Source organism: Mustela nivalis (genome assembly GCF_964662115.1).
Source record: "Mustela nivalis genome assembly, chromosome: 18".
In the NCBI taxonomy this organism is placed as follows: Eukaryota; Metazoa; Chordata; class Mammalia; order Carnivora; family Mustelidae; genus Mustela; species Mustela nivalis.
In genome coordinates, this window is record NC_139037.1 from 6,539,107 (window position 1) to 6,563,409 (window position 24,303).

General features: G+C 55.3%; 1 protein-coding gene and 1 long non-coding RNA gene across 2 annotated transcripts in view; both read right to left on the minus strand.

Moving 5' to 3' along the window:
• The window catches only part of CMIP (c-Maf inducing protein), a 224,224-nt gene that overhangs the window by 198,161 nt on the left and 1,760 nt on the right, over nt 1-24,303 (minus strand). The window lies entirely within an intron of this gene.
• Nucleotides 336-20,920, minus strand: LOC309853675. Its single transcript, XR_014305873.1, has 2 exons — nt 3,823-20,920; nt 336-3,733 (listed from the first exon to the last, which is right to left on the minus strand). It is a non-coding gene; the product is annotated as an uncharacterized lncRNA (long non-coding RNA).

Sequence of the window (24,303 nt, forward strand, 5' to 3'; positions counted from 1 at the left end):
GAACAGCAGCTTTTTTACCACTGATCTCGGTCTCTCCAGTCTAGAGAGGGGACCAAGTCCGCAGCCCCAGGCGGGCGCTGAACCCGACTCCGCCGGGGGAGTGGAGAGCACGAGCCCAGCCACACAGGGATGTGGGCACAGCCAGGAGCGCCCTGGTTCCCGGAGGGCCTCGGGGTCCCCAGCTGTGGAGTGGGGACAATAACACAGGCCCCGGCATCACAGGACTGCTCTGAGGATGACGACAGGAGCAGAGCGACAGAACCATTTAGAACAGCCCCAGGCACGTAGTGAGTGACACAGAAGTGTTTGCTTTTGTTGTTATTATTAGAAAATGGAAATCCAGATTTTGGTTGGGGGGCGGGGAAACACTCCCAATTTTTAAATGCAGACAACTTACTAAAGCTTTTTTTTTTTTTTTTTTTTTTTTTTTTTTTTTTCAAAAACACTGTGTGGGCCAAGGAAAATATATGGGCAGACTGGACTTGGCTCATGGGTCACCAGCCTACAACCTCTGCTCAGCGTGTCCCTGCCGCCCTCCGAGGCAGGCCCGAGTCCTACAGGCATCTCAAATCACCAGTCGGGACTTGAGATCACCCCACTTCTAATGCTGGCTTCCAAGCCCATGAATCTCTTAATGGGAAATAAATGTTTAAATCAACCCCCACCGACTCCCACACCAAAGGGACAGACACTACTAATTCTTACCCACCACATCCAAGTCGCCACTTTTATTTCATAGGAAGTAAAAAAAAAGAAAGACTTGTTTAAAAAAGAAGACGGAGAAGGAGAAGGAGAAGAAGAAAGAAGAAAACCAACAAAGGCAATCTCGAGAGTGCCCCGCTGTTGACTTGGGCAGCAGCCGCTGCCGGTCAGAGGAAAACAGCTCAGCTCTGAAACCCGTCCCAGACACGAAAATTACAGAGCAGCGTCGCTGACATACCCCTGCCCTTTCTGTGTCATTCACTCAGGAGGAATGCAATTAAACACCCCTCCCCCACAACAAACAAGCCAGGGAAACGTCAGCCGCTGGTGCTGGTGCTCTGAGAGCTGAAAGGAACTGACCTCCGAGAAGGACACAGGGAGGCAGGGCCACCAGGCAGGGATAAGGGGCCCTATACCCAGGCCCATTGTACAGATCAGGTCACTGAGGGCACATGCAGGAGATGGGACATAAGCAGACCTGACACCAACTGGGGGGTAGCCACTGCATGGCTGATCCCAAGACAGACTCAAAGGGGCAAGAGAAGAACAGGACACACAGTCTGCCCTTGACCCCTCTCTCATTAGCCTTTGCCAAAGGTCTTCAGATCTTGTCGTGTCCCTGCTTCCCAACGCACTCAGAATAAAATCCAAGCCCCTTCCTGAGGTTGCCATGGCAGTCATGATTGGTCTCTGCCTGCCCCTCCAGCCTTCGACCTCAGGGCCTTTGCACTTGCTATATCGACGCCTGAAATTCCTTCTCAGATGCCCACAGGACAGGTCCCTCCACTAGTGTCACTATTCAGAGTACCCCTCCTTGGGCACACTATCTAAAATGTGCCCCCGACCCGTCTGTCTCCACCATTTTGCCCTGTGAGATCTTCACGCCAGCACTTGCCACCTCTGAAGGCCCTTAAGCCTGCTGACTTATTTGCTGTCACCTCCCCACCCCCATGAACTTCAAGCTTCCAGAGAGGAGACGCCATGTGAGAATGCTCTAGAACAGTGCACAGCACAGAGCTGATGGTCAGCAGTGTCGAATGGGTTATGGGGTTCATCATCTACTCATAACCGGGAGAACCACAGGCCAGATGGGTCACATCCCTGACCCTCGGGCCAACCAAGTGCCGTGGGAATGCTAAAGATTAGAAGCCATAAAGGACACCAAAAATGAGAATAGCTCATCTTAATTAGGCACCTCTGGGGCCTGGGTCTTGTCCTGGGTCTTGTTCTTTCATCGCATCCTGACCACAATCCCAGGTCACAAATATGACTCCTGGGGCGCTTGGGAGCTTCAGTCGGTTAAACACCTGCCTTGGGCTCAGGTCACGAGCCTGGAGTCCTGAAATGGAGCCCTGCGGCAGGAAGCCTGCTTCTTCCTCTCCCTGTGCCCCTCCCCAACTCATGCTGGAGCATGGCCGCATGCTCTCTCTCTGTCTCTCTCTCCTCTAATGAATGAAATCTTTACAAAATAAATAATGAAAAAATATTACTACTGACTTCACCTTAGAGATGAAGAAACAGAAACAAGTTATCCGACTTGCCCAAAGTCACACATGCACACTTAGTAGATCAGTACTCAAGCAGTAAAAACGCCAACGCGTGCATACACGTGTGTGTGTCCACATAGTGCGTGCACGTGTGCGGGTGGGTCGCTGCATACACATCTGTGTGTGCCTGAGCTCACACATGTGTGCGTCTCTGTGGGCGTGAGCACGTGTGTCGGCAGACTCCCAGCTGCACGCTGGCCCCCTCAGGGAAAGGTTTCCATTCGCACTGATCGCAGGAGTCCCAGGGCTGCGGCAGAGATGCAAACAGGAAGTCAGGAACTGTGTTTACTTGCAGAACTAGAAGCTCCAAGTAGATAAAACCAGTGTGTAATCATTTCTGACTTACAAAATCACAGTTGCCTGTGGTTCCCCCAAATCTAACCCAGGAGTCCACTTCTGTGTGGCGTCCTCACGGGCAGGCCGGTGGAGGGGCGGGCACGCAGCCCCAACTCCCCAGGCACTGTGGGCAGCTTCAGGTCAGGCCCAGCCTTATCTTCAGCAGTTTTTCCAGACATCCTTCTCCAGAGGGAGAAAGACAGCAGCTCTGAGGTCAAACGTCTGACATATCTGGCTCTGCGACCCGGCCTGTGTACACGTCCCCTGCCATAAGGCGTAGGCCTAGAACCCCGGCCTCGCGGCCAGCAGCCTGGGCACACCAGGAAAGCTCTCACGGCCCCATCAAGTGTCCCCGAGGCCCCGGACGGGCCTGGTCCCAGCTGGGAAAGCCGCAGAGGGCAGAGGCACGAGGCCACTTTGTTCATTTAATGCTTCTCGACGTCTTTTCTGTTTTTGTTTTTGTTTTTCAATTCTCTTCAAACTGAAACTGTCAAAAGTTGTGCCTGATAAATCTGAAGGCTGTAGAGGAAGTGGTTTGTCCTCCCCCCTGCTCACGACTTCTGCAACAGAGAGCACGGGGCTCCGGGGCTCCGGGGCTCCGGGGCTCCTAGCAGGGCTCAAGGAGGCACTCTTTACCTGCAGAGGGCTGCCGCCTCGGGACCACAGCCGGCTGGGGCTCGCTGCCCACACCCGTCCGAGGGGGCTCCCCGGGAAAGGAGAAGCCCTCCCCACCTCACCTCCCGAAGACTTGCGGAAGCTGGGATGCAGGCAGGGGCCCGGGAGCTGAGCAGTACTGTCCCATTTTCCAAGAGGGACAACTAAGGCAGAAGGAAACAATGTACTCAATGTAACCTCAACAACGTGCCCAGTGTCCCACAGGGCCAGAGCCGGGCAGAGCCTGAACTTCAGAATGTGTGACTCCAAGTTCCATGTCACCTACCCTGGGAAGCCCTTTCGGGCCAGTCCTTCCCCTGGGCTCAGAGTGCCCGTCCTCGGCAGGCTTGGGCAGACTGGATGGCAGTGACGGTAGTAATGACAAGAGCTCTCCCCTCCTGCGCACGTCCCCTGTGCTGGGCACAGCACTAATGCTGGACATGCACGTCCTCTCAGCAGCCCGGGGGACTGGTACCGCTGTCCACACCACTGTCCTGATGAGAAACGCAAGTGCAGAGTCGAAGCCTCTTGCCCAAGGTCACACAGCTGGTGGGGGGCCGAGTCGGGGGGAACTCTAGCTTACCACTCTGATCACCGGCTAGGGCTCCTTTCGCCAGGGCAGACCGCTCCCAGCATCTCCAATACCAGACGGTTCTCTCCATTATCTTGGTTTAGATGCTTCCTGCCAGAAATGACGTCAAGAGCCCGCCCCTTGGAGCCTCTACCAACACCAAAGGTTGAGGGAGAGAGGCCATTTCCTCCCTGGCAAGTGACTGAGCCCCACCCTCCTCACCAGCTCAGCCTTTCCCAGGTTCTCAGACCCGATGATGACCAAGTCAGGGCAAAGAACAAGGCTTTTTCAAGGCTGAGCAGGAAGGAACAAGGTGTTCAGGGGCACTCCAGGGAATTGGCTTCCAGGTTCAAGTCCAAAGTCCTGAGCCCAGCGGGGAGGAGAGCTCACCTGGGCCCACCCCACTCCGCACACTCCCGGCCCTCGGGGCACTTCCCTCCTATAGACGTGCCACTCTGCCACACCTCCGGGCTCTGCCAGTGCTGGTCCCAGCCTGGAATGCTATTCCCCGCGCTGCCCACCAGCCTGAGTCGACCCCCTTCTCGGCTGCCTCCCAGGGAACCCTGGCACTCCCCACAGCTCCCCCAAGACCTTTACATTCGCCAGTCTCTGCATCTCTGTATTCCCAGCCCTTGGCACAACACTTGGTACCCAGCAGGCGTTCTATAAGTGCATGTTTCAGGTATGGGTGTCTACCCACTGAGTGTGCACAGAGGATGCTGACACCTGGTGCATTTTCTCGTTCCTGCCCTCCCTTCTGCAGAAGGCTCCACCACATTCGGAACGGAGAGGGCTGGCATGGGAAGCCAGGCCCTTCCCACTCTGTACTCCTTACCTGGAGCACACACCTGGGGCCTGAGCGTGTGCGTAGGCGGGAGGGGCGAGGGACTGAGCCCACTCTAGCTGATTCTGCAGGCAGAGCCAAGCTGGCTCCTGGGAGCAGAGGAACTGTGGCCGCCCCCCTCTCCCAATCCGTCCACCACCCTAAAGCTGTCTCCTGGTCACCTCAGCCTCCAGAGGGCCATGGAGGGTCCCCTGGTGCATTTTATGGTCTTATTCACTGGAACCCAGGCCACTGGGAACAAAAGCGGGAGGACTATGAGAGGCAAAACACTAAATTTCTATTCTTCCCACACCTGAACCTGGGTAGAAATGGCCTTTTTGAGGGGACAGTATTCAAACCCTCCTGCCTTCTCATGGCAGGGAGGAAAGATGGAGGAGGGGCACCCCGGGGCGGGGCGGGGGCTGCGCTCTCGGGGCTGCCCTGCACGGGCTCCCTCTGTGCTCACCCCTCCCCCCAGCAATGGCCAAGATGCCATGAGCCTCATCTGCAGGTGAGGCCTCAGGGCAGACACCCCAAGATACTGAAGGGCTCCCTGGGCCCCGCAGAGGGTGTCAGGGGCAGGCGGCAACCAGAGGACCAAGGCCCCCCCACACCCGGGCTGGGCCCACACGGGGCGGACGGCATCATCAAGCCCCCTGCCTGACAAACTGGAAATATGCTCCACTAAAAAACCCTCTCTGTGCCCAGGAAGACCCCGTCCCAGTCCTGCGAGGACAAGGGCGCCTCAAAGGGCGGCCGGAGGGTTTTTCTCTTTGTTCGTTTTCCTGCACGTTCTAGTCACCCCAGTCCTCCAACCAGAAGGCTCTGGCCCCAGTGAGACTCAGGAAGAGGGAAGAGCCTGGCTCTGCCACAGAACTTCTGGAACCATCTGCAGAAACTCGCCTTTGCCTTTCCCAAACTTGGTGAAGGAACAAGGGCCTCTTTCAGAGCTGGGCCCTTTTGTTCCTGTTCCCAGGGAGGAGGCGACCTCGCGCAGGGAGGGACTACTGAACGCTCGTTCCGTCTGCCAAAGCGTCCCGGGAGGCGATGCTGTGCCGAGTCCACAATGCTCAGGGCCTTCCTAGCCCCCTTCCGGCTCCGCCGTCAACTGGACGGTGTGGGTCTGGTGGTTTTCAAACCACAGAGCCGGCAGCCTCCCTGCCCAGGGACCGCCTTCTCACAACGACAAGGGCAACGAGCCTTGAGAACTGAGCTCGGACCTGCCGGGCACCGTGCTAAGTCCTTCAGGAGCGCATCACCACCGAGCATCAGCGTGACCCGAGAGGCAGAGGCTGCCAGCTTTTTTTTCTTTTTCTTTTTTTAAATTTGAGAGAGGCAGCACGCAAGAGGGAGCACGAACAGGGTGCGGGGCAGAGGGAGAAGCAGACTCCCCGCTGAGCAAGGAGCCCCACTGAGGGCTCAACCCCAGGTCTCCACCAGGGCACCGCCACGAGCTTTCTTTATACAGACAGGGAAACAGAGGCTCACCATGCTTAAGGTCATTACCAAGGTCATCGCTAGCAAGTGGCAGAGCTGGGAGTCAAACCCAGTAGCTGCACAAACATACATGCCTGGCGGCCAATCACCTAAGAAACAGATGACTGAATTAATTTTTTTTAAAAAGAGAGATGAAGGGAACAGAAGGGAAAAGGAAAGAAAAAGATGTACTTTGTCACTTTGTCACACTTAGTAGCACCTGAAATTAGCGTGTGCTTCCGTGCAAGGATGTCCCCCTCTGGAATGTAAGACCCTTGTGGGGGGCCCTGCTTTGATCACCCCCCCCAGCCAAGTGCCCAGCACACAGGAGACCCTGAGCAAACTTCTAAGCATTGGCCCTCCTGCCGGGACAAAATGGGGTGTGGACCCCACTTCACAGGGACAGCATCTGCCTTTCCCACACATGTGAGCGAGGACTCAGAAGAGGGACAGCTCGCTGTACTCACACTGCTCTGCCCAACGAGCCCGCTACAAACCACCGGGGGAGGGACCAGCCCAAGAGGACCCAGGGCCACTCATCCACCTCAAGCCTCGAGTGGGCTCCCTTGCTCATCTCACTCATTCATTCTTTCACTCATTTCTTCATTCCCTCATTTGACAAATATTTCCTGAGGGCTAACCCACCGCACTGTGCTGGGCGGCCCTCCCGGACCCAGACTGAGCCCCTGAGGGACACTTCCTGGAGGTGGCCACCTCTACTTGGGCTGCAAAGACTGAGTGGCACCTCCTCCCTCCGTCCCAGTGCCTTACACAAAGGTTTCTGCATTTCAAAGTGAAGATCCACCCCCCCACCCCCCTACCAAAGACAGTGTGTGCAGCACCATCCCACGTGGACAGAAAAAACAGCAAACCCAAGTGACCATCCTACAAATACGTTACAGGCCAGCATTCTGGGTAAATTTTATTTTCCACGTGGACTTGCAAAATTTTATTTTCCACGTGGACTTGCATTAATTTTTCTACAATGAACCCAAGTTCTCTGCATAGTGGGGGAGGGAGACGAGCATCCATGAAGGAGTGCTGTCTGTTCCTGGCTCTGGACCCAAAAAACCAAAAGCAGGAAACCCGACAACTGCTGGCCGCCGCACGCACGACCACCATCACCACGGGGCCCAGCATCCATCACCAGAGGAAAGGATAAACAAAAGGGGGGCACCCCCCACGACAGAATAGTACTCAGTCATAAAAAGGAAGGGAACTTTGATATATGCTACAACACGGGTGGACCCTGACACCACTATGCTGAGTGATGTAAGCCGGACCCACAAGGCCAAGGGCTGTAGGATTACACTTACATGAGGGACCTAGAATAGGCAAGTTCATCTGGACAGAAGGTAGAAGAGAGGCTGGCAGGGAGGGGTGGAGGGCTAGGATTTAATACTGAGCTTATGCTGGAGAGGGTGACAAGTTTTGGGTACAGGCAGTGATGATGGTAACACAACACCGTGAATGGATTTAATGCCATTGAAGTGGGCACCTACAAAGGGTTAACGTGGTAAATGCCGTGTATCTTTCACCCCAATTTGAAAAAAAAAAAAAATGCAGAACCTCAAATATCTAGATAAATAAGAAGGCAGCAGCACACGGTTGACAAAGCGAGAGAACCAGAAGGTGTACTCAGGGAGGGATGTGACCGGGCAGCGTCTGTCCCCTGACCTGGGTCTGCCCAACCATAAAAACGAGCGCACTGGCCTAGATGATGTCACGAGGCCCCACCGGACCAGACGCGGACTCGGCGACCTGCTCATTCATTTCCTGACACAGAGTGCATTCGAGGAAGATGTGGGCAGGTGAGTGTCCCCAGGTCGTGAAGCCAGCTCCCAGTGCACCTCCGGCAGGTAAACGGGCAGAGAGCACCTGTTTGGAACACCGCAGGCTCAGCCCAGCCACCTCTCCCGTGATGTCTCTGTTATGTCTCCCACGTCCAAGTCGCCCACCCCTTGGAGCCTCAGTTTTCTTCTCTATCAAGTAGAGAGAATGATGAGAAAGTTACTTTCTCTGCACTCCCCCTTCCTGTTCAAACAGCCAGGCCTGCCCTGCAATGTCCCACGGCGAGGGAGACGGAGCACGAACTTCACCCCAGAGCTGGCAGCCGGGAGAGGGCCACCCAGGCCAGTGACAGGGAGGACCGGGCCAACCTTGGCTGCACCTGAGCTCAGTAAGGAGGCCGCAGACCTGGAGAAGCAGAGCTCTCTCTGGGCCTTCCCTTGTTGGCCAACCAAGGCCTATTCACCCTTCCTTAAGCAGAATCTTCAAAGAGTGGGGTCATAAAGAACACCCAGGAAGTCCCTGGAGGTCACAGGAGAAGTGCGGGGCTTAGGAGCACAAGGGCTCAGGTCAGCCTGACCAAGGTGTGAATCACCACTTTGAGCCCTACAGCTGTGTGACCCTCGAGGCTGTCCCCAGCCCTGAAACACAGGCATGACCCACCCCAGGGACAGCTGCAAGGATGAGACAGACGCACAGGCGCCCGGCACACAGTAGGTGCTCAAGAAGTGACTGATTTCATTATTTTGCCAGGCCTACCCCATGGCAACTGGTACCCAGTTGGACGGAGAACAGGCTCGGATCTCCCTCCAGAATGTTCAGGGAAGGGAGAGGCATGCAGACACACAGCACTCTTTTAAAAAAGAATTTGAGAATCATAAAAAAACACAAACGCATCCCTCCAAACTGCCAAATGTGGTGGGAGTAATGAAGCAAACAAAAGGGAAAGTTCAACTCCTTTTCTTGGCTTAAGAACATGCAAATGCAAAATTCGGTGGCAAAGCTATCAGCCCCGCAGAACTCCATGGCTACATCTGAAAGGGCCCCATGGAACCTCGCTCTCTCAAGTCACTTAAACTGTGTTTCACTTGAGAATGGGCTCAAGACGAGTGCCCAGCTCATGTCAGAAGAGGTGAGGACAATGCAGGAACTCAGTTATTGGTTTTTTTTTCGAAGATACCCACCAAGGAAGACAAAGATGCCGGTCAGCCTCCCGCCGCCCCCCAAGAGCCACGTCCTGGACCTCACAAGGGGACTCAGCTTCCTTCAGCTCAGTTTGCCAGGCAACCTGCATAATTCACTCAAAAAAAAAACAAAAAACAAAAAAAAACCACCAGCCCTTCCCAGCACAGCACATCCACACTTCTGAGTCAAGTTCAAGGCGATCAAACACAAAATCCACCATGGCCTACTTGGACACTGTCCGGGCCTAATTTTTTATGCTTACTACATTTTAAGCCTTGACCTCTCAGGGGGTGGTGACCACTCTGTCCCCTAGCTTTATAGGTCAGAGAGGTGAGGTGGCCCAAGGTCACTCTGTGTGCCAAGAGGGCTGAGCACTGAGCCCCACATACGACACCAGCAGAGCCGCCCTGTGCCGACCACAACGTGGCTTTGGTGATGCGCTCTGCCTTATCGAAGAGCGAAGCGTTGTTCTAAATCTAAAAACAAACATTTTAGGGGCAAGAGTACCAACCTTGAAACTCCAGACTGGGATCAAAGAAAAAAATATTTCACCAGAACCAAGAAGACTAAACACAGCGCTACAAGCGTAGAGAATGCTGTGTGGACAGATCCACTTCTCCAGCCAAAGGAACAGAGCCCCGAACGAAAATCTTGATCTTTCATACTTAATGGAAGGGTTTTTTTTTAATCATTTACTTGTTTATTTCTGTACAAAGTTCCATTTCCTGCTAGTAAAATGTTGCAGACCCCGAGACTGGTTTATAACCTTGGGGGTCCAGGAAGGACTCCCCAAGATTTCCTGTGCTGCAGATGCTAAATCCCACAAGCTTGTTATCTTATCATTTCACCAGCACGAGGGTCCGCGGCTTTCATCAAATTTCCAAAAGGAGTGTGTTGCTCAGAAAAGTCCAAGACCCAGTGTCCTGGCACATTTATTCAGGTGGGAAGATTCTGTCATTTTTGATGGCCTGTAAGTGACAAAGAGACCTCCTGACCGTCCACTCTAGGGTGAGGACAGAAACGAGACCAAGAATGAAAGAAAAAACACGTCACTTTCCGAAGCAAGTCATGCAGAGCATAAACAGGCCAAAATTTAAGTGGATGTGACAGGGAGCCGTTAAAAATTAATAATAACAACACGATTTCGTGGGCCTCCAGGCAGGAAAGAGGAAGAAAAGTGGCATAACTTGAGACAGGCCTCATCTTTGTGAGGCAGCTGAGTTCCCCGGGTTGGAGCAGTGTCCACACAGCACATGACCACGCGACAGGCCGGCAGTAGCACCTGACACACACTAAGTCCTCAAGTGGGATCTGCAGGATGCTGAAGGAACACCCCAAGCCACTTACTTCTCACAACCTGGGGACGCGGGGATTATAATTCCAGTTTCACAAACCAGGCTCCAAGAAGTCACATGACTTACTTGAAGTTACAACCAGAAAGAGGCAGAACGGGGATTTGGACGCAGCTACATACACTGCTGTGTGCCCCCTGCACCATGCCTTGTTTAGATGTGAGACTTTTAACCCAAAGTCATCTTTCAACAGAGTCATCACTACAATCCTGGTGGCTCCCCTGAGGGTCATTTAATGTTCCTGGGTCTCAGGCTCCTAATCCGTACACTGAGAGACAGACTGCCGGCCAACAGCAATTGATTAGTAGTGGCTGTCTCCAGGCTCACTAGCAAGAATCAATTAGCCAGGATTGATTAGCAATGTCTACCAGGGGAGAGGGACTTAGGAGTGGCAGCCCGTGTGTCATATATTTGCCCTCCCAGAACTAGATGGCCTGCAGGTTCTCTCTGCCTGATTCTAATTATAAAAATTTAAAGGGGGGGATGGAAAAGGAAAAAACAGATTAACATTTTCCAACACTGCCCATGGCTGAATTCAACAAAGCCTAAACGGCCGACCAGCCAGTTGTGCATGCTTTGTGCACACAGCCCTGCCACACGGGAGGAAGTGGAAAACATCAGATCTGCCGCCTGCACACCCGTGAGACACCCCATCCAAGCCAGAAGCAGCCCAAGTGTGGCTTCTGTCAGGTCTGGCCAGGGCTGTACAACGCCTCGTCAGTCCATAAGCAAACCAGCCTCGCACACCATTCCACTGGGCTTCGTGCCCCGGCCTGACCTCTCACCCAGCCTGAGCCTTGGTCAAACGCCTTCCCCTCACTCAGCCTCAGTCTCCTGACCCTGGAGAGTCTTCACAGGGTTGTCATAATGATTCAACACCACAGTGCATCGAAGTTAACACAACAAGCCCAAAGTAACTGGGCAGGTAAAGGGCCACCGGGAGCATCGTCACCATTCTGCGAAGGCAACACTACTTTCAGAAAAGAGTCTACACCCAGGAAATTAATTTCATTTTCCCATGTCTAGAGAATCACCCATTTAGTTACTGTGAGCTCCAAAAGGGAAGAACTCTGAAAACTACTCCATCCTCTTGAAGCTCCTGGTGTATGAGCTGGGGCCCTGGGAAGAAACAGATGGCAGACACAAAATGGTGTAATTTGGAGAAACGGTAACAAAAGGATGACATACCAAGGTGTGGGCAGAGCACAGGGAAAGCACAAGAAATGGTTTTTCTCCCTAGGGTGACCAACTGTCCCCTTCTGCCTGGAGTGTGGGCTTTCTTGGGACACAAGTGCAAACACAAGTTTCCTGGGACAGTCCCAGGCAAGCCAGGCCAGGCGGCCACCCCATTTCCACCATAGGCCTGAGTGGGGGCGGGGGGGGGGGGGACAGGAGCGGTGATGGAGGGACCCTGCCTACCCACAGCAACCTTAAATTAAGGAGGCGACAGCCTCCATCTCCTCCAGGGTCCCACTGACCAAACCCCCCTCCCCTGGAAGCCAGAGGGCATGGAGGCCCACTGATGAAGGCCACGTGGCCAGGTCCTGGGCACAGAGAAAAGGGAACAGGGCAGGAGTGTTATCCTGGGACGGCCAGGGGATCAGGACCCACCTCTCAGGTGTCTCCACGGGGAGGTCCATGGGGATCCAGAGTTCCCAGTCCTCATCCAACAGGAAAGACAGGAACCTTCTACCCTTCTGGGAGGGGGTTGGGGTAGAACAACTAGACTCAAGCTCCATGAGGCCAACGCGTACACATATAATGCTCCTCATTCAAAGGCGGGCTCCAAAGAAGCAGCCCCTCCCTTGGCTGCGGGTCGCCACTGACAGTGTAAATAAGGCCAGGAGACACAGCAGGTGGCCACAGAAGAAAGGGTTGTCATGAAGGCGGGGGCCGGGGAGGGGGGTGCCGTCAGACACACACACAGGTGCACCACCCAGGAGGGCCGCGAATGGTCTCCCACTGGAGCACTCGAACCAGACGCCACTCTGCAGGCCCCAAGCATGTGTCAGGGGCAATATCGTTGAGAAAACAAAAGCGACTTTCAATTCTGTTTTTAAATCATATTTTCCAAGATCAAAATCTTATTTCCCACGCACTGCTGCTGAAAGCTAAAACCACCAATAATACCTCAAACCTCCCAGACTCCCAGCTGCGGATCGGGGCCCTGGCAGCCAGGGCTGGGGCCTGGGCTGAGGGTCCGCTCCCGATTCTGGCGCCTGAGGTCACAAGACAAGGTCAGGAGCAAGCCCTGAGGCTCTCCCGGACAGTTCCAAGGTCACAAGCCAGGGACAGGGTTTCCAAGAAAACCTGAGGTGCTTGTCTGTCCCTTCACAGCCCGTGATGCTCGGGCCCCCGGCTGCCCTCCAGCGCAGCCGCACTCAGCCAAAGGCCTGGACCGATATCAGGTGTCCTGGATGAAGAGGTCGCTGCCTTCAAGAACGGACAGTTGAGCAGGAAGCAGGAATGCAGACCGGGGGGAAGCACTGGCTACACCCACACTCTTCTAAGCCCCGGCCCGGCCCCGGCCCCGCCCCGGGGGACTATCTCTGTCACCCTTCGGACAGCTTGGGAGCTTGGCTATTACCCCCACCCGACAGATGCAGAACCAGAACCAGATCACACCACTGGTCCCGTGGCCCACTATCAAGGGTCTGAGTCCAACAACACTGGCCAGCACTCGTAGTCACGACGATGAGGGTCCTTGCTCAGGAAGGACTGACCTGGGGGGCAGGGTCTTTAGCGCCCCCCATTGCCACCACGGGTTTCCCAGTGTGGGGGGGACAGGCTGCGTGCCGCCCCGCAACCCTCAACACAGACTCCTTCAGCAGCTGCCCTGAACAGGGCTCAGCTCTCCGGGTCCAGAGGGGGCCCTGTTTACCACTGGGCGTCAGCAGAGCCCCCAGACTGCTGCTCCTTGAAGCACTGTCTACCCTACGTCCCTCACTCCTGCGGCGCACCTGCCGGCCGGACCCACGGATACTCCAGAAGTATCTTTTTGCATCTCTCCTGGCGATGTGGTTCAGCTCCAAGAGGCAGAGGGACCCAATGCCTGGCCTTGGAGGGGAGGGGTAGGTACTTCAGTCAAGCAGATGAAGGCCTTCTTAGAAGAGCCCCGCAGCCAGGTAGCCTACCACCAGCCCACTCCCCTCCTCTCCACAACCCCCCCACCCCCCCCCCCCGCAAAAAAACACTTCACTCCTCACAGGTTGTTTCATTTCCTCACACCAAAACTTTCTAATGCTAATTTTTCTTTCTTTTATTGGCATGATGCAATTCTCCTTTCAACGAGGCCATCTCTGAAGTCCTGAGTCATCAAGACAGCACAGCAGGGGGCGATCCAGGGATCACAGGTGTGGGGAGCCCAGCGGATGCTCTGGCCGGCGGGATTTCCTTCCAGGGGCCTCGCCAGAGAGCCCCGCCACTTGGCCCTGTGCCAAGCCGGACACAAGCATCTGGACTCGGCCGGACTCGGCCCGGCAGCCCCCACAAATCTCTTCCTTACCCTCCGTGCCCCAGGTAACCAGGCCAGGAGCACAAGCCACAGCCAGGGCCGACTCAGGGCAGGCGGGACAGTAAATGAGCTACCCGGGGTCTCAACAGAGAATGGGGCCCCCAGGGGCCATGTCTTCAGGCATTCGGGGCCATCACAACAATGGGGAGTCTCTAGTGGGCTGAGGCCAGAGACGCTCTACATCCTCAATGCCAAGGACGGCCTCCACCACAAAGAATGGTTTGGGCCCCAATATCAATGGGGGACAAAGCTAAAACACTCTGAGATAACGGCCTAATGGCTTCGTGTTTAGGAATCGACCTAATCCCTGCTTGCTGTGCGAAGGACCCCAGGGGTGTCCTACATCCTCATCCAGGAAAAGCACAGAGTGCTACACCCCCAAAGGTTCATATGCATGGCTTTGGGGAGGCTGGAATTGTGGGAGAAATTCTGGCTTCTTTACTTGATAAGCTCATGGTCCCCATGTGATGATCTTTGTTGCTTCCATCAAGTGCAGAAGTGAAGAGCCAGCAGGGAAGGCTGGCAGGCGCCGAGGCAACTGGCATCCAGCTGGGGAAGGGGTACACTGCACCCTGAGGGAAAGGGAACCCCCACGGCAACTGGGGGGTCAGGGAGGCCTCCAGGGGCTGGAGGTGCCAGAGCTCCAGGGTGCTGGGTAGTCGGGCCGGAAGGCCGGGCGTGCTCCCAGTGGACCCGGGACTTCAGGTTCGCCGGAGGCAGGTCACCACAGCCGGCTCCCACGGGCAGCTCCTCCAGGCCAGGCCGTCTCAGGCAAGGAAAGCGAGGCTCCACGGGGCTGAGTCCACTCTCCCAAGATTGACACGGGGCAGGTGAGATGCCAACGTCTGCCACAGCTCTCCCCAAGACAGGCCTGCGGGTGGCTGTACCCCCCAGGCCGAAACACTCCGCTCCGTCCACAAGTTCCTCCACCCCACTTCTGTAAGGCCCTCCTCCCAGCGTGGGGCTCAACCTGGCCGCTGGGGGTCTTACTGACCCTCGGCTCTTCAGCACTGCCCACAGGACACGTGCAGTTACACTGTGGCACCAGATGGCCTGGGTTCAAATCCCAGCTCCAACCATTACTAGCTGGTTAAGCAGTGAGCTCATCTCTCTGGGCCTCACTCTGCTCATCTGTCAAATGGGGGAATTAGCAGCAGCACCTCACAGGGGCTCCAATGCTCAGAAGCACTGGGCAAGTCCTGGCTGTCGCCATCACAGGCTTGCCGCTGGTGAGTTCCCACAGCCCAGCAAGGAGGCACCGTGGCACGTGGGAAGGTCTTCGGCTCTGGATGCAGGTCTCCGGGTTCCAGATGAAGAACCTGAAACTCGCAGGGCCTCAGTTTCTGTCTGTGAACTGGAACCCCAGGGGCCGGTGTGAGCATCAACACGCAGACACATCCAAAGCACTCGGCGTGTGGGAGGAAATGATCGGTACTGTCCGGATCCACCAGACACCACGGGCTGACCCTGCTGGGATCCCCAAGCCTAGCAGCCGGAAGAACACTGGTGCGGTCCAAGCGCTTTCGTTTTCCTCACTCCCAAAGCAAGCCTTGGTCACAGGGCCGCGACACATGAACCAACCAGAGCAACAGATGGAGCTCAGCCAAGTCACTGTTCCCCTTTCTGCCAGGGCAGCCCGGCCCCACAGCTCACCCATGGGCCGGAGACCCCACTACAGACCCGAAGCAAACTGCCACTCCTACCCTGGGCCTCAGCCTGATGGAGATACCTTCGCAAGAGCCCCAGGGCCAGGCTGAGCCTTCTCACCAGGCCTCCAAGAAGGAAGGTACCAGAAGGGGAGCCTTGAAAGCTAGAGCTGACAAGGGAAGTTTCAGGTCCAGGGCTTAGAAAGCACCAGAGGCCTCTGATGGAAGCCCGTGAGGAGCTCAGGGCTGGCGAGCTGAGCCCAGCAGCCTCATGGCCAAGGCAACACACCAGGGACCCTCAGGCCTGTTCCGGCCCCTGCGGCTGGCCACGCACACCACATGGCACACGGGTCCGAGGCACACACTGTCCATTTGCATCGGCAGCCCTGGAGGGAAGAGCGGCATAGGTGTGAGCGGCCTGTCCTGCGGCGGGCCAGACACACAGGGTCCCAGGGGCGGAGAGCAGAGGTCTGAGCACATCTCTCCCTTCTCCCCTTCCAACAAGGAGGGACCCACCAATGATGCGCTCGCAGCAACCTCACTCTTCACTCACTCAGCCAGCCAGCCAGCCAAGGATGTCTGCTGCGAGGCCGGCCTCAGTGTCCCCATCTGTAAAGTGGGCGGAGAAACGGTAAGTCATTGGGCTGTCATGGGGGTCACCGACGGAACCACCCGGCACAGCGCCTGGCAGAAGGAGCACTCACAGGGGCTGTCACCATGGTCACTGTCGGGACAGACGCCTGGCCCTGGTGACTCGGATCCCTGCACTCCTGAAGCCTCCACTTCGGGGGGATCCCAGGCTCCCAGCTGGTGTCCCGTCTCTGTACTGCGACCAGGGCCCTCTTGGCTGGACCATGCCCTGGTGAATCCGGCACCCCCTTCGCCCCCACGGGGGGCCCCACTCTGGCAAGTGATCCCGCCTCCACCTTGACGCGCTCACTCTGTAGGCACAGCGCCGGGAGCACACCCTGGTGAACACAGCTCCCGGGCAACTCCCTCCGCACACACCGTATCCAGTACTCGACTCGCAGACTTGCTGCCTGGTGCGCGCTCTACAAATACTTGGCGTTCACTTCCCAACACCAGTTCCCTGAACTCACTCGACAAATTCACAAAGGAATGTCTGCCAAACACCAGCAGACACGGAACTGATAAGCCCACTGATTCTCAGCTAAGACGTTTCTGCAAGAGGCTGAAACAATTCTGATACCTGTTGGATGTGCCCGTATCCATGGACACGCGCACCCACGCATGGGGGCAGGCCTGCCCCTGCCTCTCCGCTCACCCTCTACACACACATACAGTAGGTAGACAACCCATGTCCCTGCGGTCACGAACGCGTCGCTCCGTTCCCTGCAATACATTTTCTTAGCCTACTTTACTCTCCACCAGAGAGAAGACTGTGAACCCCCTGACCTGCCACTGAGCTCAAACCCAGGAGCTAGAAGGGCTCAGGGTGTTTGAATTTCCCTTCCAGAGCATGTCCTCGAAGACATCCAATGGTGGGACTCCTCACCATTCCACGGCCTCCTTCCCCAGGGCCCTGTGCTCAGGAGTTGTCATATCACCGAGACGTGACCAACAGAGCGGCCAGACCTACCCACGGCTCAGCCCGGGGCTCTCTCCCTCTCCCACCTCCTGCTCTGTGAGGCCCAGGAGGGAGGAGAGGGGCAGCCAGTGACACAGCAGGCAGGAGCCCAGTGCCCATGTAATCCAGCTCCAGCAGGGCAGAATCCGCCACTGGACTGAGCAGAGCATGTTGTGTGATGTCACGCGGATCTGGGGGCTAGCTGTCACCGCAGTCAGCCCACCCCCACTGACGCCCAGCCCCGCCCACATGGATGGGTGCATGGCCCCTCTGAACCTCACAGGAGCGTCTGCTGGTGATCACATGCACCTGGTCTGGACAGTGAGCCAAATGGGGGGGGCGGGCAGGGAGGCCAGGCCTGGGTTTCTCCAGATTGCGCACTCCTCTCTGCAGCTTTTCCAGGCCTTTACGAGCCTGGGACTGGCTCAAGACACCCAGGAAAGGACTACTAGGTCCAGTGTTATCTTCCCTCTCCTGATGACCCCACCTGAGCCGGAGCCAACCAGCCCAGCCCCAGGAAAACATCCACCACCCCCCACCTGAGTCCCATATAGCTACCTACCCAGGTACTGGAGAATCTAGCTCTTCTGCTTTCCTCTAAAGTGAGTTTACTTAGCCTAATCTGCTTATATCCCTTTCTCAATCATATCATTTCTGATAACAGCTTGAAGGCAGAAGGGCCAATGAAAAAAAAGGCAGAAGGCACTGGAAGGTTCTAGAAGGCACTGGAAGGTGCTGGGAGGTAGGAGTCCTGGGTGTGAATCCCAGTCCCGCTGCTGAGTCATTTGTAAGGGTCTCTGAGCAACATACTTCCCCTCACCACTGCCCCTCCCCACCCCAGCAAAATGCCAGAGGCGAATTCAACAATTAGTGTTCTAGGTCCTAGGACCTTATAACTCAGGATGGACAAATGGTTTTTAAGTTTCAATGGGCTTTGTAATTTAAGAGTCTCTTACAGCACTGCTCCAAAAGCGATTCACTTCTATTGAGAGGAAGCCTGGCTAAATAAAACAGACACACACACACACACACACACACCAGAAGCTCTGGAATAAAAAAGCTCAATGGGGCCGGGAGCTCCCTGTATGCCCAATGATGTGTACATTCTGGGTGTTCATAAATATTTTTCAATAGATGATAACAGCTCCTAGAAGGCAGGGGTAATAACAATTGTACAGCAATTACTTAATGCTAGTCCAGCCACTTTACCAGGTGATTTCTAAGTATAATCCAACCTCAGGGCCTTTGCACTTGCCACTCTCTCTGCCGGGAATGCTCTCACCCCCTCCCCTGACTGCCACGTGCAAAGCAGCAAGGTCGCCAGTCCCCAAGCTCGGGACACCCCACCTACCTGCCTGCTTTGTTTTCCTTGGGACCCCTGTCACAGCCAGGCAGATTTTACATCTCCCTGCTTAGTGGTTTATTATCTTCACCCACCACACCAACAGACAGGCTATGGGGGCAGGGTGCTATATTCTTCGAAGTGCCTAGAGCAGTGATATTTATCTGTTGCATAAATGCATGAATGAACTGCCATGCCTTACCTCACTTAACCTCACCGACATCAGTACCAGAAGGAAATCCCCAGAGTCCGAATTTTATAGGTAAATACAGACTGTTAGGTGATGTGCCCAAGGTCACCCAGCAGTTGGAAGCTGCAGGGCAGGGACTCAGGCTCAGGGGTCTGACCACTCCACTGGGCCTGGCTGTTCTCCTCCAGTCACCTCACCACACAGCCCAACACGGAGGCACCTGCACGCGGCAGGTGTAAAGAAAGGGCTACCGAACACGGGTACCAATTCCTGCACCAGAAACCTTTCCTCTGAGATCTCCTTTGCCTCGGGACACAGGGACAGCACACATACGCACGCGTGAGTGCACACACGCGGCTCATCACCCTTTGGTTATGGCTCTGCTGATGTCAGCAAAGCTTCCTTTCCAATGTGCACTGCCTCCCTCGGCGCCCCGCTGAACTCACTGGGTGCTTTGTCATCAGAGCCAGGAGTGGGGAAGAGACATTCTCACTTCCTCCCTTTCTCTACCCCGGGCCTGGGTGGCCTGGCTCCCATCCTGGGGAAGCAGGAAGTCTGGGGACAAAAACCATGTTCTCAGGTGGAGCAGGAAACAGCTAGCCCCGGACACACAGACTCCTGTTCTCGGGGCACAGGTCAGCGTGACTGCTCAGAGCCCCCAGCTCACCTGTGCTGAGCTCCTGGGGGGGGCAGGTGGGCGGACTCCCCAAGGGGGCTCCACAGCTGGTGACATGAAGCCAGATGGAAGCATGACTGCGGGCGGCCATGACCCCAGGCAACACTGCCCACCCCGCTCTGGGGGAAGGTCAGCTCTCCCTTGCAAAGCATTCTGGGGCTGAGTATTTGAACACCCCCCCAAAGAAGCAAAAAACATTCAAATTATCCAACCAGGAACAACTCCACTGAAGAAAAATGGGAAGTGTCTTGTTTCAAACAGCAAAAGAGCGGGTCTAACCTAAATGTCCCGCGACAGGAGACAGTCCAGGAGCATCACATTGCCACCACAGAGGACCGTGACAAAGAGGAGGCGGCCATGTGCGCACAGATCTGGAATCATCTCCAAAATATGCTGTCCAGTGACCAATCATGCCCAGAACAGCATGTAAATGGCCGGAACGGGAGGCAAGGCTACAGAAGAAATGGGTAACGGGACTGCCTACAAGCAGGAGAACTAGGGGCCACGGGGGCATGACAGCAGCATTTTTCCCGGGTATGTCTTGTTGTACCATCTGAATTTTTTTGATGTGGGTATTATTGTTGCAATTTTTTTTTAAAAAAAGAGCTTTGTGGGATGTTTAGTTTAAAGAAACTAGACTGTGCTCTTGAGGAGTCTGTCTTAACCTGCTTTCAACAGTCTCACGGCCTTCAGACACACCAGATCTGCTCACTACCCCTAAGTTTCCCAAAAGCACTGCTCATCGGAGGAGACTTTGCTCTGGAGACTGTCCACTTTCAAACAGTAACAGTCCTTTCTACTCGCGCAGAATTTCAAGAAGCTCTCTCGGGGCAATTAAGAAAACACACATTGGGATGCTAGCCCCTGCTCGTAGTCCTACCCACCCGGTAGGACTCAGAAATATCTCCAAACCTTAGAGCAACCCTATAAATGAAATAGGATTATCCCACCCTCCAGATGGAAAAAAAAAAAAAAGCAAGGCCCACCAAGGGAAAGCCATGTGCTAAGAGTCACACAACCAGGGAAATTATAACCTTAGAATTCAGACCCAGTAACCATGTGATAGCAAAGCCCAGGCCAGCTCTGCCCCATGGTGGGGACACCCTAAACCGTATCACATTCCATCACTTAATCTCACTTAATCCTTTAATCGAAGGCATAATTCAACCACCTCAAATGTCTATTCCACCAAAACACCAAGAGGGTGCCCTCCACGTGGGCCCAGCCTGGCTGGCCCGGAGAAGAGGGAGGCCACTCTGATTACCCAAGGCTGGCAGTAAGGAACCCTGAGACAGCTTCTGTTCTCGGGACAACACGGCTGCCAGGACACCCCTAAGCCTCACCAGACCCAGTACCCCCGAAATGCCCACTCTCGGGGTCAGGCGAGTCGGCAGGTGCAGGAGCAAGAGGCGCCAGGCAGAAGCCACTTGTGGGCCGTGGAGCCCAAGCCATAGCACGTGCCTGTCTCCGTCGCCGGTCTGGCACCAAAGCCCAGACACACGCCACGTGCCACCACCTGGACTGGCACGATTCTGCCTGCGGTCAGAAAGAGCCCCTCCAACTGCACTAGGCAAACGGCAGCATCAAACGTACACCCTCCTTGACATGCATTTATTTATTACAACCTGGAAGGGAAGAACACATTTGCTGTTTATGGAGAATTTAGATTCTTTTCTCCTCTTCTGTCTCTGGCCCCCGCCCCCCCACCCCTCCAATCAGACATGTTACCCTGGAAACAAACTTGATAGACCCAAAATCTTAATGACAAATGGTACTGAAGGAAAACAAAAAAAATTATTTGTGTATACTCGCTGCCGCAGAAAACATCCAATAAACCAAAGGCGGAAAGGATGGACAGACAGGAGCTGGGTAAGTGACAAAGTGGAAAAAAACAAACACGCGTGCACACACACATGCAGACACATCCCCGTGGCGCCCGTGACTATCCCGGAGGACACAGGCTTTCATTCTCAGGCGGAAACCACACCGTGGGGCTGAGCTCCCCACTCGGCACTGGACACCCAGCAGGTGCTGAGTTAACAAAATCCAAGTTCAGAAGATTGCTGCCCCCGCACCCCGCCCAAGAGAACTCCTCATTAAAGAGACCGACAAGGATTAAGGGGACTTCTCTTTTCTTTACCGTGATAAAAAGCCCAGAAGAAACCTTGCCATCGGAGGAGCAGAGTGGAGAAAATTTAAAAGCTAGTCACTGAGGAATTCAGGCTTGAAAATAAAGAAGGCCACGGCCACCTGTGCTCCCACCCCTGTGCTGTTGGGTCAAGGAATCGGATCGGACCCAGCACTCCGAGACGCCATGTGCTGCATGTAATAAAATAAGGTGAAAGGAAAGGTAGGCAGCTTATTTGTGCTTCTTGGGCGCAGAGAAACAAAGCACACAGACAAAAGCTCTCCTCCAGCGGACAAACATGTCTAGCAGGTGATCAAATTCAACCCACACATGAGAACAGCAAAATGGATTCTGGTCGTGTGGACCCGGCTGCTTCTGCAGAACTCCTGGCCCTTGGCTCCAACCCACACTACAGTCAGCAGCCACGAAAAGCCCAAAGGGGCCAGGGGAATGACAAGTCTGGATGCAAAAGGGGAATGAGGCACCACGTCTAGGCCACAGTCTGGGCAGGACCGCAGGTGTGGTCCTGTGTACGCCAGGGAGGGGGCGGACTCGTCCCAATCACCCCTCACACGTCAGCCAGGTCACTGTCGCCTTTGTGTTTCCTTCTTTGTTTATGAGCACTGGGGATCCAAAGTCTCCAGCACAGAGTGCCTTGGGCCCAGCGCTGTCACAGGCCATGTCCGGCACACTGCTGGCTCTGCGAGGATTTAATCAGTAACTGGCACTGGGGCAAGCTCCAACCCGACCCCACAGAAGGCAAAGTTTATGTCCAGGCCAGGAGGTGACGCCGCCAGCCCCCAGAGCCCCAGGCTAAGCCCATCTCCCCAGCGGGGAATCAACTGAGGTCCACCTGTGGGCTGGACCCGGCCGGAGCAGCCTACTTGGGGGGGGGGGGGCGGGTGCTGGGAGCCTCCATATGGACCACAGGACTAGCTGTGGTCCTGGAAGCCTTTATCTCTGACAACAATCCAGTTAATTGGATCAGCGTAGACAGACTCCAAAGATGTTTTGGGCAGGAGCGTATTTGGTTTGTTTATCGGTTTGAATCCAGATCAATCACTCTGAGTCTTGTTCCTGAAGCCCACGCAATTAACCAGATAATTACCAGACGGTTCTAAGTTGGGCTGTGCCGATGGCTTGATACACGGATGATGGACATTTCATGAAAGGATTTGACCTGCTCCAGAAACATACCTGATCAGCAGCTTGAGGCTGGGCCGGGGGACTCTGCAAAGCCACGGGGCTGCACAGGGCTTTTGCAGTAGTGAACTACACTGAAATTCACCTTTGTTTCATTTGGGGTTAATATTTCTCAATAGCGTGCTTGGGCCACACTATAAAATGCAGACAGATTACATAATGCCCAGGCCTCAGGGAAACCCCTCAGGGGTTCCTTTGCTTCCCCAGGGCCTGAACACCAACCAGGTGTCTCATGATGGGACAAGGTCCCTGGTACAGTTTCAGTCCCACCTCTGCCCTGGAGGCCACTGCCACAGCCAGGCGTGCCCTCAGCAGCCCCCTCCACACTCACAGGCCCCGGCACAGGGAGCCCCGCACCCCACTGGAGCCCACCAGGGCAAAATTCAAGGCCACCCCCTGCCCACAGGGCCCAGTGGCCACAGGCGGAGGAAGGGGGACTGGCCAGTCCCTCGGACACTTGCTCATAGTTCCTACTTCCACATTTCCGACCCCGCCGCAGCAGGGATCTACTGAGACAAATCTTGTTCTACGGGTGGCCTTCACCCCCGGTCCTGAAAATCACAGCTCCTCACCAGAGAGGGCCAAGCTACGAAGGTGCCACCCATCTCGGCTGGTGAAGGTGGTGCTGGGGCCTCTGGCTGCTGGAGAAACCACTGCCCAGTCTCAGTCTTTGCTTCTTTCCTCTCCTAGATACCTCTTGAGCAATCAGTCACTGGGGGGAAGGGGGCCTTGAGCCTCCAAAGCTGGCTTCCCCCCACAGACCGTGGCCAGCAGCCCCAGAGCACGCACTCCCGGCTTCTCCCACGGAGGGCCACTGTGCCTCTCAACCACTTCCTCTCCCCTCCCAACTCCCCTTCATTTTGAGGAGTGGGAGGAAAACAAAAACACTCCCCGGAAGCAGGGGGAAATTCGGAAGCCGGGTTGGGGGGCTCCTGATCCCAGGCAGGGAACTATTAAGGGCACCGGTTCCTGCCTGAACCTGAAACACTGCGTGCTGGTGAATTCTCTGAGGTTCTCTCTCCACGGAATGAAAAGCCAAATAAATGCCCAGGCCTGTGGCTTTGCACGGGATTAAGAACATGCATGAGCCTGAGCCCGGGACCGGACCGCCTCACGGCAACCAGCGATCCTCCCTGAGGAAGAAGTCTTTGCAGATACTGCACCAACCTGCCCACAGGAAAGAAAAAAAAAAATAGGTGTTCTAAGCACATCGGACCGAAATTCAGAATAAGAGTCCTCGTGTGTTTCAGTGGTCTGGGGAGGGAGGAGTGGTTTCGAGGAGTAGGGCTGCTTCTGCTAACTTTTCCCCCCCTCCCCATTCCTTGGAGCATGTGTCACGGCCTGTGACACACTGCCAAGGGAACATGGATGCCGGGGAAATGTCTACACACGCTACATGTTTGTGACATGCCATGGAAGCGACACCCTGTTTCCTGGCTGGGTTTTCTTGGCACAGGTGTGGGCAGGCACTGGATTCTGCCACCTCCATCCCCCACCTTCCCCGGCCCCAACAACCGTGCTTAGTAAACACAATCACGATCACGGCCACCCCAGGGGGAGTGTGCATTCTAGGGAAGACCTG